Below are 12,227 nucleotides of genomic sequence, written 5' to 3'. Positions count from 1 at the left end.
ATGACTCCTTTATGAATCACCCTAACTCGGCTGCAGCTGTAATGTAACTGACCAACACTGATGATGAGATCAATAACCACTAAAGCAGAGTAAATGATGTTTAGGTGCAAGAAACAGCCATTTTTATCTCACGGAAAATACATCTCACTTAAATGTATTTCAACTCCTGATATTGTGTACATACTTTTAAATTCCAATTTTAATATTTTTAAATTCCAATTTTAAACTAGCTAGTCAATATTCATAATAGCGTACTCCCTCCCTTTATGTTGAAATATGTTCAGTGCGTATTTTAGATAGAAAGTGCTATGCCATTTAATTTTATTAGAAAAGCTTTTTCCAATGGGAATTTGTTGTAAGCTCTCTGCACTATTCAACTCACAGCATGTTACACATAAGCCTTTGGGAGAACACAATTGGAGAGCTTAGTTTCAAGTCTCAAATTTTAGGAGATAAGTAGTAAAGGGATATGTCTTCATCCTCCTCATAAAATTATCTTTTTATATGCAAATATTGTAGTGCAGTATTTCAAATGAAGAGGGAGAAAGTAATAGCACCATCTCAAGTACCAATCTTTTCAGTTGATTTTCTTAATTGTCTTTAAAAGTTTCTGGATTTCTTTTTTTTTTTCTGTAGGGCACATGTGTTCACAGAAATAGAGAGGAAGTGGGAAGTCTCCCTTCTAGGGAATGGCCACACCCAAATCACTTCTCTTTCGGTCTCTTCTTGGGGTCCTAGACATGCACACACATGCATCTGGCATGATTTCCAAGCCGCTGCATCTGTTCTCAAAGCATGTTCACCCATCTGAGATCCAGCGCCTTAACCTTTATGTCACCTGCTGACTCTAAAGTTCTGGATCTAGAACTCAACCATCACAATGATGGAAGAATTTTGAGCTTGCAGGTCTGTGCTTTTTGGAGGAATACAGTGCTATCTCATAAGTCTGTTTTTCTATTTCTTGACCACAGCTGACTATGTAAAATCATGGTGAGATTTGTGTCGAAGCCAGGAAAGACATTGAGATAGAGACCCAAGGAGTTGGGGGTGGTCAGGTGTTGAAGTGGAAGAATCACCAATAACAAGCTAAGGAAGTTTCAGAGGAGAAGCCTGGATGTACCAGAGGATAGAGGGATGGTCTAACTTCATAATAAGCTTCTGACAATGGGTTAACAAAAACACACAAGTACTAAGCAATATGTGTTGGTGATCACAATGTACATAGTTTCTGTGTAATCCATCTTGATCTAGCGATATCTAGCCTTATCATAGCCATATAGATAAATATATCTATATTATTTGCTAAACATATGAACTTGATAACCTGGAAGGTATATGTCACATATTGTCTAGACTTGGAACATATAAATGTATGAGGAGATTATGATTATAATCATTGATCATTTAATCAAGTAGCAAGTATTGACAACATGATGTATTCAGTCTTATGTGCTGTAGATTATTCTGCTATCTTAGGACATAGACTATGGGTATTGAGGTTCTGATTTTGACGTGTAAGAAGACAAAGAAACTTACCTGCTGCAGTTATATCTGGAAAAAACTAAAGGCCAAGGAAAACTCCATCATCATCTACAACTGACTGGGTGGAATCTGATTAAACCAGAGATGGAGAAGTGTGTGACCACCCTCCTATACTTAGGTTTTGCTAATCACTGGGCACACAAGTTTTGAAGGATCCATGTTGCAAATCTATAAAGAATAAGTGAATATTTATTATTATCTGGTACTTTTAATAGCTCATTTATTAATACCCAAAAGACTCTTTTTTTGGAGAGGTTTTTGCTATAGGGCGCGTGTGCTCGCCAGAAAGTCAGAGAGAGACAGAGAGACAGAAAGTGAGAAATCACCCCTCAGAGGGGATGGCCACACCGCAATCCCTTCTCCTCCCTTCTCCTCTCAGGATCTTGGGCACGCACACACATGTGCCTGGTATGAGTTTAAGTCAACAGATCTGGTGGAAGTCCAGCGACATAGCCATTACGCCAACTGCTGGCCTCTCCAAAGACTTTCAATAAGCTTTCAATAACCTATCAACAAAATATTTAAAAATAAATTGTAGTCTATTTATTTTTCACACATTTGTTATGATCCATAAGGTAATGTGTTGTGCTGAAATTATAAAAGTTAAATATCAATCAAAGAATCCAAAGTTTAATAGACTTCACTGCCCTGATGTTTCACAAAACTACCTACTCTACTAACAAAACTCTAACGGTTTTCAGTAGACATATTTGATGGCCAGCTCTAATATAAATGAATGAATTTGGCCCTCTGGAGTCTAGAAAGACAAAAGGGAGTAGAGAGGATAACAGTGAACAGAGGCACCCTCTCCCTAGGTAACAGCTGCTGTTACTTGGTTATCACCTGACAGAGGCATAAGTAGAATATAATCATATTTAAAGTTTCGTATTATTTTCTATGAAATTTCTGGCATTGTGAAGTCAGAAACCAATTTTTACACGTTTGCAACACTCAGCTACCAGAATACATGCGTATGCAATCTGAAATGGCCCACAGTGCCTAGAATGTAACCCGACCTGAGCCGGTAATGAGAAAATACCACCAGTACAAAAAGTCCATGGAATTTTCACTAGCTCTGTTTTGTGGGAAGCATGTTTACACCACTGTTCCAGAATCTCTCTCTCTCTCTTTTTTTTCAGAGTGACTCAAAGTAAATATCCCAGAATTTTTATTTTTATGAGTGTGAATTTTAAATATAAACACACATAGTTTAAACTCTGCATAGTGCCGAAATTAAGTCATGAAATGATCATTTGACAAGATTGTTCATTTGAAGTATGCCTCCCTTTATAAATAGGAGAATGAGTTGTGCTACTCTCTCCGACTCCACTGCTCGCTCTCTTGCTCTCTTGTGTTATTTCATTGCACGACCCCTCACCTTCTGGCCTACACCAGGACATCTCAGTTCCCACTGTATTCTCTTGTTAGCTGGAAGGGGGAGGAAGCACCCCGAGTGAGGTGATTTCCAATATCCTGTGAGAGAGAATGGTGGCCACCTCAGAGCTGCACAATAAAAGAATTATCAGGAACATTTCCTGTACGAAAAAGAATGTCCTTTGCTTGCTCAAGAATATTATTAAATTGATTTAATTGCCTCTATTTCACCCTCTTTTTCTCTGTCATCCTCTGGTTTGGAGCTGGGGTGAATCAATAGAGATGGCTGAAAGACTTGTGAGTGGGTACCTAGGGTCCCTTTTCTCTGCCCACCCTTCTTAATGCAAAATAAATACATTGATTATAACACAGAGGGAATCAGAGGAGAAAGGCTATATTTTGACTCTTTTCACTACAAGAGCTCAGTATTTCATGTGCATATTTTCTCAGCTCAGCTTGTCCGCTTAACATGGATTTGGGATTATACTCAAACACTGAAGCTTGTATGTGCAAAGGTGTAGGAGCAGGCACATTTTGTAAAATTTATTTGAAGACCAGCATTTCTTTTGTTGTATTCTTTGGTTTTAACCTATTTTGTCAACTGATCTGCAAGCGAAACTACTGAAATAACTGTTTTAGCAACTTACTTTGCATATTGGTTTCCTTTTGAAGGACAGTTATTAAAATAAACTCCCAGGACTGCTCATTTCTTTTTTCTTCTTTTTTTATATAAAGCAATGTCATCACTTTTTTCCCCAGTATTATATTTCTCCTCAATAATTGATATGTTACATTAAAGGAACACAAAATGGTTTTAATTATGCAATAATGATCAAGGCGAAGAGTGTTTCCTGGGAACTAATGGTTGCCGGAGAGGAGGTGATGGCTTGAGGTCCAGCTGGTTATTAAGCCGCAGGAAATGCCATGGGCCAAGATTTGTATTATTGCTCTGAGATGAAAATGAACAAAAAAAATATATAATGCAAAATGGATTTTTTTCCTCACTAATGGGTAAAATGGCCTCATTTTGGATACAGAAGATATTTCAGTAGAAGGGATATATTCCATAATAAGGAAGTTGAAATTTTTAGTCATCTCAGATTTTTTATTTTTAATATGGTATAGCACCAATAATGTTGATTAGTATCTTTGATACAGCTAAAATACCACACGATATTTGCTTTTTTTGTCTAATGCTGTAACTGCCATAAACTTCATGTCCAACATTGCTTTGAGAAGTAACATGAAAACATTTAGAAAATAGTTTATCTAATAACAATCAAAGAGAATGTAGGATTGATTTTCTTTTATTTCTAGGTTCTTTCACATAAAATAGTGGGGAAAGCTATCTGATCAAAAAATGCCTTAAAATTCATGCTGCCTCTGGTTTCAGTGCATGATTAGAGATGACTCACCTAATCTTCTGGACTGAAATTTTTAAATCTATTTCAAATATTTATTAGAACATCCCCCTTCTCTATGATTTGAAGTGAGGTCATACAAAAAAAAAAGTATTTTGTGAATATGAATGCTCTATAAATGTAGTAGTTACTGTATTTACATCATGAGATCAAATAAGACAATTTTTTTTTCATATTGTGCCACATTTTGGTGCAGTAAGTCAAAGAGTGTAGTAGACAACTGAAGACTCCTAATGGCCACAGCTGAAATAATTCAAGAAGAAAATTAATAAATTTTGGATTGTAACCCAAAATGCAAAATGAATATTTATGAGTTCATAGTGATATACATAAATTATAGACTACATAAATAAGTGGAGGAGATTTATTCTTTGATGAAGATCTCCAAATAATTTATGTAGATGTTCCACTATCAAAGATCCTGACTCCCCATGTCTTAAGTGTGGGCTAGGCATAGTGATCTCCCCTAATACCTACAAGATGAAAAGGGAGAAAAATAAAGGTTAACAAATAAAACAGTGGAGATGGAGCAGGTATTATGAGGAAAGCAAATCTTGCTGAGTTTATCCGGCATTGTTTAGAATTTGTTACAGTCAGTAGAGAACTTTACAAAAAGATATTAATTCTAATGATATGTAAGTGTCCTTAGTAGCAACGTTCAAAAGTCATGCTCTCTGGGGAAACATTATCAGCCTGTTGCCTCTATAAAAATGGCTAAAATAATATGTAATAAACATATGGCCACAAACTTGAATGCATTATGTTGCCAGGGAAATACATTGGCAGGTGCATAATAGACCTTGCCGAAGATTTCCAGAAATTTATTTATTTAAACAAAGAGACATTGCAAAATGTTTGCTCTATGTGTGGATATTTTTTAAAGGACTAGTAGACTGTAATTATCTTGATGTGAGAGATTTATACTTCATCTCTAGTCTGCAGCATAGTCTTTTCACCCAGTGGGGACTCCTCAATTTTGCTTGAATATATTCAATGAATATTTCATTTTAAACTCTTTGCTAGATAAGGCTTTAATAATAGACATGGCTCCCTTATTTTGTTGACTGAAAGGAAATACATGCTAAAGAAAGTATTTTTCAATCATAAATGACTTCATTTTCTAAGAATTATTTTATTTAACTTTATTTATTTCAGTTTGACCGGAGAAAGACAGAGAGAGTGAGTGAGAAAGCAAGCCTCCGGGTGCGGGACTCAAACCACAGTCAGCCTTGTGGGAGTTCAGTACCCTGCCGGCCCCTCAATCATAAATGACTTCTTAATCACATGGTATTCCATGGTGAGGGGGAGAGATAATCACACCATATAATCACTGTAGAAGCTACTGCTCGATCCAGAATGCAGGAGGCGTGGGTGCTGTTGATGCTAACCAGATTCAGCGACCAACTTTCTGGTTTGAACTAATTCTAGCTCTTCTATTCATAAAGTGGAAATAATAATGACCTCAGAGAGAATTTATAAGTACTACTTGGCTAATATATGTAAAATACTTAGATGACTATCTAAAACTATGTAATCATTATGTAAAGATATAAAAGTAAGCCATTATTAATTTTAATATTCTTAATTGAAATGAAATTCTAGGAGACAGTAGCAGATATTACATTATACACAAACTCATTTATTTCATAATTTGCAAGCTGTTATAGTGGAGAAATTGTAGCATAGGTGTAGAGATACGCCTTTTCAGAAATTAATATTGTGATTATTAACTCAGTGCCTAGGAAACAGTGTGCATCATATAGAAAACTTTTAAGTGTACATGTGTAAAAACTAGATTAAAGATCTTTTTAAATTTTTATTTATTTATTTATTTATTTATTTATTTATCTATTGCCATTAGGCGTGCATAACTCACCAGAGGGAGAGAGGGAAAGTGAGGAAACATCCCCACGGGCAGTGTCCACCCTGCAATCCCTCCTCCTCTGTTTCCCTCTTGGGATTTTGGACATGCACGGACACATGCCGGATGTAATTTTCAAGCCATCATGTCCAGGACATGAATCACAGTAGACATGTAAGAGTCCTGTATCTTAACCACCTATTGGACCAAAATTAAAATTCTTAAACATTAAAAGATCTTATTGGGTTTTGAACTCTCTTTAAAGCATAAAAGTGCAACGTTAGATGATTATATGGAACTAACTGATTGATATTAGAAAAGATAAACACTTATTGCCAAACAGAAAACCATGTTGTTAGATAGGGTTGAAAAACTGTTGAGTACAATTTGAAAATTGTTTCAGTGATTTGGCAATTATCTAGGGATTAACTTACCTTGTCCATTCTCAGTTTGATGCTCTTTAAAACCAATATTGAGGTTTAGAATCTCATCCATAGATTGTTGTGTCTCTGGGCACTAAACAGCAAATTTTCAAACTGGTGAAGACAATTGTACCTGTTTGGCCTTCACTGAAGATATTTTGTCTTATCCTTTAAGTAGAATAAAACAAAGTTTTGTAATTTGATGCTTAAAAGCCCACTACAATTAATAAAATATTATTAATCCTTTATTCCTCTCATTTAGATTTTTACTTTTACTATTTCCATAATATTGCCAAAAGTGTTTAATTTCTAAATAATCACATACACAAGAGATGGAAGATACATTAATCTTCTTTTATGAGATCAATGAAAGCTGTCAAACACAGTCGTCACTTTTTTGGCTGAGATGTAAGAGATAAAATAAAATTTCATATACTGTCAAACAACATATGACTTCCACTTGTTGCCATCCCATCTCAAATCCTGGTTTCGGAACACTAGTCTTCTCAAGTCTGCATCTATGGCTAACAACTTACTCACCTTTTTTTAGTAACAGTTGATCATGTTCTGGCCAGAACACAAATACTGCATTTCCTTTACCGAGGGTACTTATTTAATCACAAGGAAGGCCTTACCTTGTCTTTTGGACTTCTCTCTTTTTTAAGATTATTCAACTGTTAAGTAAAAAAGGAAAAAAATGAATCAAAAATAAGAATTTAGCTGCAATTCAGTGATCATAATGACCTTTTCTTTCTCAGTCATAAAAAAAGTACTTTTCCCTTTCATTTTAATTCTTTCCCCTTTTCTATCATCTAGTCAAAGACCACCAGAAGTAGATTTTGACAGATTATGCTGTATGCTAATTTCCCTAGAATACTGGAGCTATTATCAACAAATGGGCGTAGTAGTTAGAATAATTATGAACATTCCTTTCTCATGCTCACTAACATGTTTGTGAATCACCTGTCGTAAACATGGACGGAGATGGGAGCAAGTTAAGATGGGTCAGTTGAAGTATATGCCTTCAAGAACTTTTGTGCATATGATAAATATAAGTATATAAATAATCAGAATATAAGGTAATACATTCAAAAATGTGAAAATTATCCTTCTATATTTCAAAGTTAGTGTAATCAGTTTCAGATCAATTGAGCAACCATAACTTTGTAAGAGGAACTGACATTTGAAAAACATCTTAAAAAATGGTTTAGATCTCAACAGCTAAAAGGGGCTTTCCAGTGGTCAGAGTCGGAAATGTAGACATCTTTTAAAATGATACAAAGAGATTTATATAGTTTTTTCATAAGCATGAAACCTAGTTTAAATAAAATGCAAAGAGATTCTCATGGACATTCCTACCTGTCCCACTGCAAGGCCAGACTGAGGCCTGCCCTGCTGTCCCCATCCTTCAGGAGTTTACAGAAGACAAAACACCTCCCTACAGTAGTCGCTGTGTCTCCCTAGAGTAATTGTTTCAGTTAGAAATGGATTTGTGACTACAAATGTCCTCTTTAAAATACAACCAACTCTTGATATATTTTAAGCCTCCAGAAAAGTCACCTTCATTTTAGCATGGAATGGCTTAAAAATTAGATTACTTTTCTCCAAATATCAGGCTTAATTTCCATTAAGGAAATAACAATTTCACCAGTGGTTGGTAGAAAGTAGTTATTGGGCATAAAAGGAAAAGCATGCCTGGATGGAATTCCCATGCAGAGAACTGAGAATACTCAGAAGGAAAAGTCAGAGGACTGAGGAGGGGACCTCAAGGACTAGAAAAAGATTGCAAAAGCAAACAATGCCAATATGTTTTCATCACTTTAACCAGCCCTGTGGAGTTACTCTGATACAATAAATCTTATTAAATAGTTTTTATCTCAACCTGAGTCTTCGAAAGCTTAGTTTGATTGTATTTTCTTCAGCCGCATGTCTGCATTAGATCAAGAGGACTGTCTATCAGATCGAACTTTCATGTTTGAATGAGTCAAGATCTGCATATCGATATCGTCCTCCTTGCATTAGAGTCAGTGTTGGAGACCATCCATTTTCTGGGTAAGTCTTAGAACATTTTATGATCTTAAAAAATTGCTTTTCCCCCTTGATATTAAATCGCCAGGAATGTTCCCCAGCACCTTCTCTGCTTTTCTATAGAGCTTATTACAGGGCTTTGTCTAAACTTTCTCTTTTCTGTATGTCAGTGGTCCATTTTTCTGCTCCTCCCTATACTTCAAGATTTCTGAGTCAAGAAACTGTTTCATCTTTGTTGTCAGCCAAACGTCTGAATTAATAGTCTATGAATGAATAAATAAACAAATGCTTTTTGTTTTTGCCATAGGGCACCCAGAGATGGTGAGAAGGGAAAGTCAGAAAACATCTTCTGGGAGGGGGACTCACACCCATGCCATAATCCCTTCTCCTCCACTGTTCTGGGATTCTGGGCATGCACACACAGTGCTCAATGTAGTTTTTAAGCCACCAGGTCTACTACCACACCACTTGTTGACCCTGATAAATGCATTTTTTATATATCATGATGAGCCTATATTTTGTTTTCGTACTATTAATGTATTTAGAAACCATTTTTCCATAAGAATTGTAGGCTCTAAAAGCAAGAATTTTTTTGATTTCTCTCACTCTCTTTTATTTTTTCCCCTTAACAATTAGTATTTAGTATTTTTTAAAGGGCTCACTAGAACACTGTAGCTATCACTGTTAGATATGAACATTCTTTGAGATGTGTGGAAACACAATTTAAAAAGTGTGAAGTGGATATAGGATAGACTGGAATTTTTTTTGATTTCTCTCACTCTCTTTCATTTTTTCCCCTTAACAATTAGTATTTAGACCAGAACACTGTAGCTATCACTGTTAGATATGAACATTCTTTGAGATGTGTGGAAACACAATTTAAAAAGTGTGAAGTGGATATAGGATAGACTGGAGATTTACTTGACTGTTCCATACTGTTGTATTCTTTTTCTTCAGTAAAAAATGAAAATAAAATCCTTGAGAAATAATCATAGACATTTGGGTTGTATAGCGTCTTAGCTCTCAAGTTTCTGTTTTTCAAAATGTTGGAGATAAGTTTTCCAGACCTAATTTTAATAACATCATGACTGACAAATTTATTGTTACTCACTGAAGTCAAGAAACTCACAACATTAAAATATAAAGAAATTTTAGAGGTGGTTTGAAAAAGGTTGCTATTGATTCCTTAAAAATTACATAGAATTGTACTCTCATTTTCTCATTTCTCATAAATCAACCTACTTTTACGAATATGTCTTAAAAACATATTGTCTGTTATTGTCTTTTGTGTCATGATCATTGAATTACACAGCAGCGATTTGGTTTTGAATACTTCTAAACTATTCTCTCTTTGCTCCATTATATCTTTATATATATCTTAGAATTTTCTATTTTCAGTTATTTGTTTAATATATAGTACTATATTAATATTAAAGCATGTGTCTTAAAATGATAAATAGGAAAAAGAGAAAATTAAAATGAAGTGTTTTTTTTGTTTTGTTTTGTTTTGAGAGAGGTTTTTGCTATAGGGTGCATGCATTTGCCAGACAGAAAGAGAGAGACAGAGAGACAGAAAGCGAGAAATCACCCCCCAGGGGCGATGGCCACGCCACAACCCCTTCTCCTCCATACTCCTCTCAGGATCTTGGGTATGCACACACACGCACTCGGCGTGAGTTTAAGTCAGATCTGGGACTCGAACCACGGTCAACTATATGGGAGTCCAGCGACATAGCCGTTATGCTAACTGCTGGTCCCAAAATGAAGTGTTTTTTTAAAGGGCTCACTAGAGTCTTAAATACAAACTTAGTAAAAGTTATACTAAAAAAATATTATATTTAAGTGAGTGTTGCTATTTAAAAGAGACATTGTGAAGTTCTGTTCTGATTCCAAAATTACTCCTTTGGGTCAAGATTTTGGGACTTCAATGTTGAAATTGCCTCTAAAGCCAACTTAAAGCTACTGAGAAATTTCTCTTTCTATTAAGAGGCCCAGACCCTCTCCTTTACATATTTTTCTGACCAAATATTTAATTCACAAAATCTTACCCTAAATATTTTTGTTTTTCTAAATAACAAATATTTTATAATTTAAGAAATGATCATTTGATTGCTGTCATTCATATATTAAATGTTGTTATATCCAATGTTTTAGGGTTAGTACTGTTAAAATTCAAGCCATTCTGTGTAGGGTGTCACATTGCCAAGGGCTTCTCTGGTAGATATTCCTAAGGGTGACTTCCTGTTCTGAAGGTTGGAACAGGGGTCGTCCTGTGACTTAGAAACCAGTTCATTTTATGTCAGAAAACTGACATAGGAAACAGAATGAAGGAAGGATACGAGGACACATAAAAAGTAAGTATATAGGGAACCAGCAGTTAGCGTAATGGCTATGTGGCTGGACTCCCACATAGTCGACTGCGGTTTGCGTCCCGGACCCGGTGGCTTAAGACTCATGCCAGGCGCGTGTGCGTGCGTGCCCAAGATCCTGCCCAAGATCCCCAGAGGAGAATGGAGGAGAAGGGATTGCGGCGTGACCATCCCCCCTGGGGGGTGATTTCTCGCTTTCTGTCTCTATGTCTCTCTCTGTCTGTCTGGCGAGCGCACGTGCCCTATAGCAAAAAAACCTCTCAAAAAAAAAATAAGTATATGAAATATAATTCATTCACTGTGACTCTTTCAAGTTAGAATTCTGTCTACTGTTGACCAAAATAAATCAATAAGATTTGGTGACTAGAATACACGAGGACATTCCCTGGTTTTCCCTCAAAACCTACTTCAGTACTGATTAATTAGAAGAGCTTAATGATCAACACCATATTCATAAAGTACAATTTTATCTTTCTACAGTAAAGTGATAAGTTTATGCAGTGTATTCCCAGAATGACTTGTAATTATTCAGTTCTTCTGACATGTATAGTATTCTCAACTGGATTGGTCTGAGAAGTACTTCACGATGGGCAAAGTATTTCTACAAGCAAAATGAGAAATAGCGATTGACTGTTTTAAAAAATAATTAGAATAATAATAATACTGAGTGGGGAAAACATAGAAAAGATATTGAATGTTGAAGCAGGGAGATTAATGTCTCTGTATTGACTGACATACATGGCATTCCCTTTTGAAAAAGCAATGTAATATACTGTAAAGTTATATGTAATCCAATGTAATATAAAGAAGATTATGATGATAATAAAAAATAAAATAAAAAAAGACATCTTAAAAAAAATACTGAAAGTCAGAGTATTCATTCTTCCATTAGTTAGTTCTTTTTTTTTTTTTTCTCTTTTTGAGCCACAGAATCTGCTGAAGAGAACATACTGTGAGTAGAGTGAGAGGAAGTAAAAACGGAAGATTTTTTGTTTGTTTGTTTTGTTTATGATTCTCATAAAATATTTCATCATAGTTTTCATGCTCTGTCCCGAGTGAGGTCGAACTGGTGGAACCTTTGTTGAGAGAGGTGAGTCGTACTGAATGTCTCAAATTCCTACCAATAGCAGATCGACAACAAGTTCTTGTTAATACAGATGACAAGGAGGACAGACATGAAGGATGACAGTCGTGCAGGCTTTAGCACCTT

At 35.5% G+C, this 12,227-nt stretch overlaps 1 long non-coding RNA gene across 1 annotated transcript in view; it reads left to right on the top strand.

The window, feature by feature from the left end:
• Positions 1-886: 886 nt before the first annotated feature.
• Positions 887-12,227, top strand: part of LOC102491931 (uncharacterized) — a 38,826-nt gene continuing 27,485 nt past the window's right edge. The window contains exons 1-2 of the long non-coding RNA XR_336177.1: positions 887-906; positions 8,543-8,672. This is a non-coding gene — a long non-coding RNA (uncharacterized LOC102491931). The remainder of the gene's footprint in view (positions 907-8,542; positions 8,673-12,227) is intronic.

Source organism: Tupaia chinensis, unplaced genomic scaffold (assembly GCF_000334495.1).
Source record: "Tupaia chinensis unplaced genomic scaffold, TupChi_1.0 Scaffold000644_1, whole genome shotgun sequence".
Classification (NCBI taxonomy): domain Eukaryota; kingdom Metazoa; phylum Chordata; class Mammalia; order Scandentia; family Tupaiidae; genus Tupaia; species Tupaia belangeri.
Note: the sequence above shows the minus strand (reverse complement) of the source record. Positions and strands in the feature narration are given on the sequence as shown.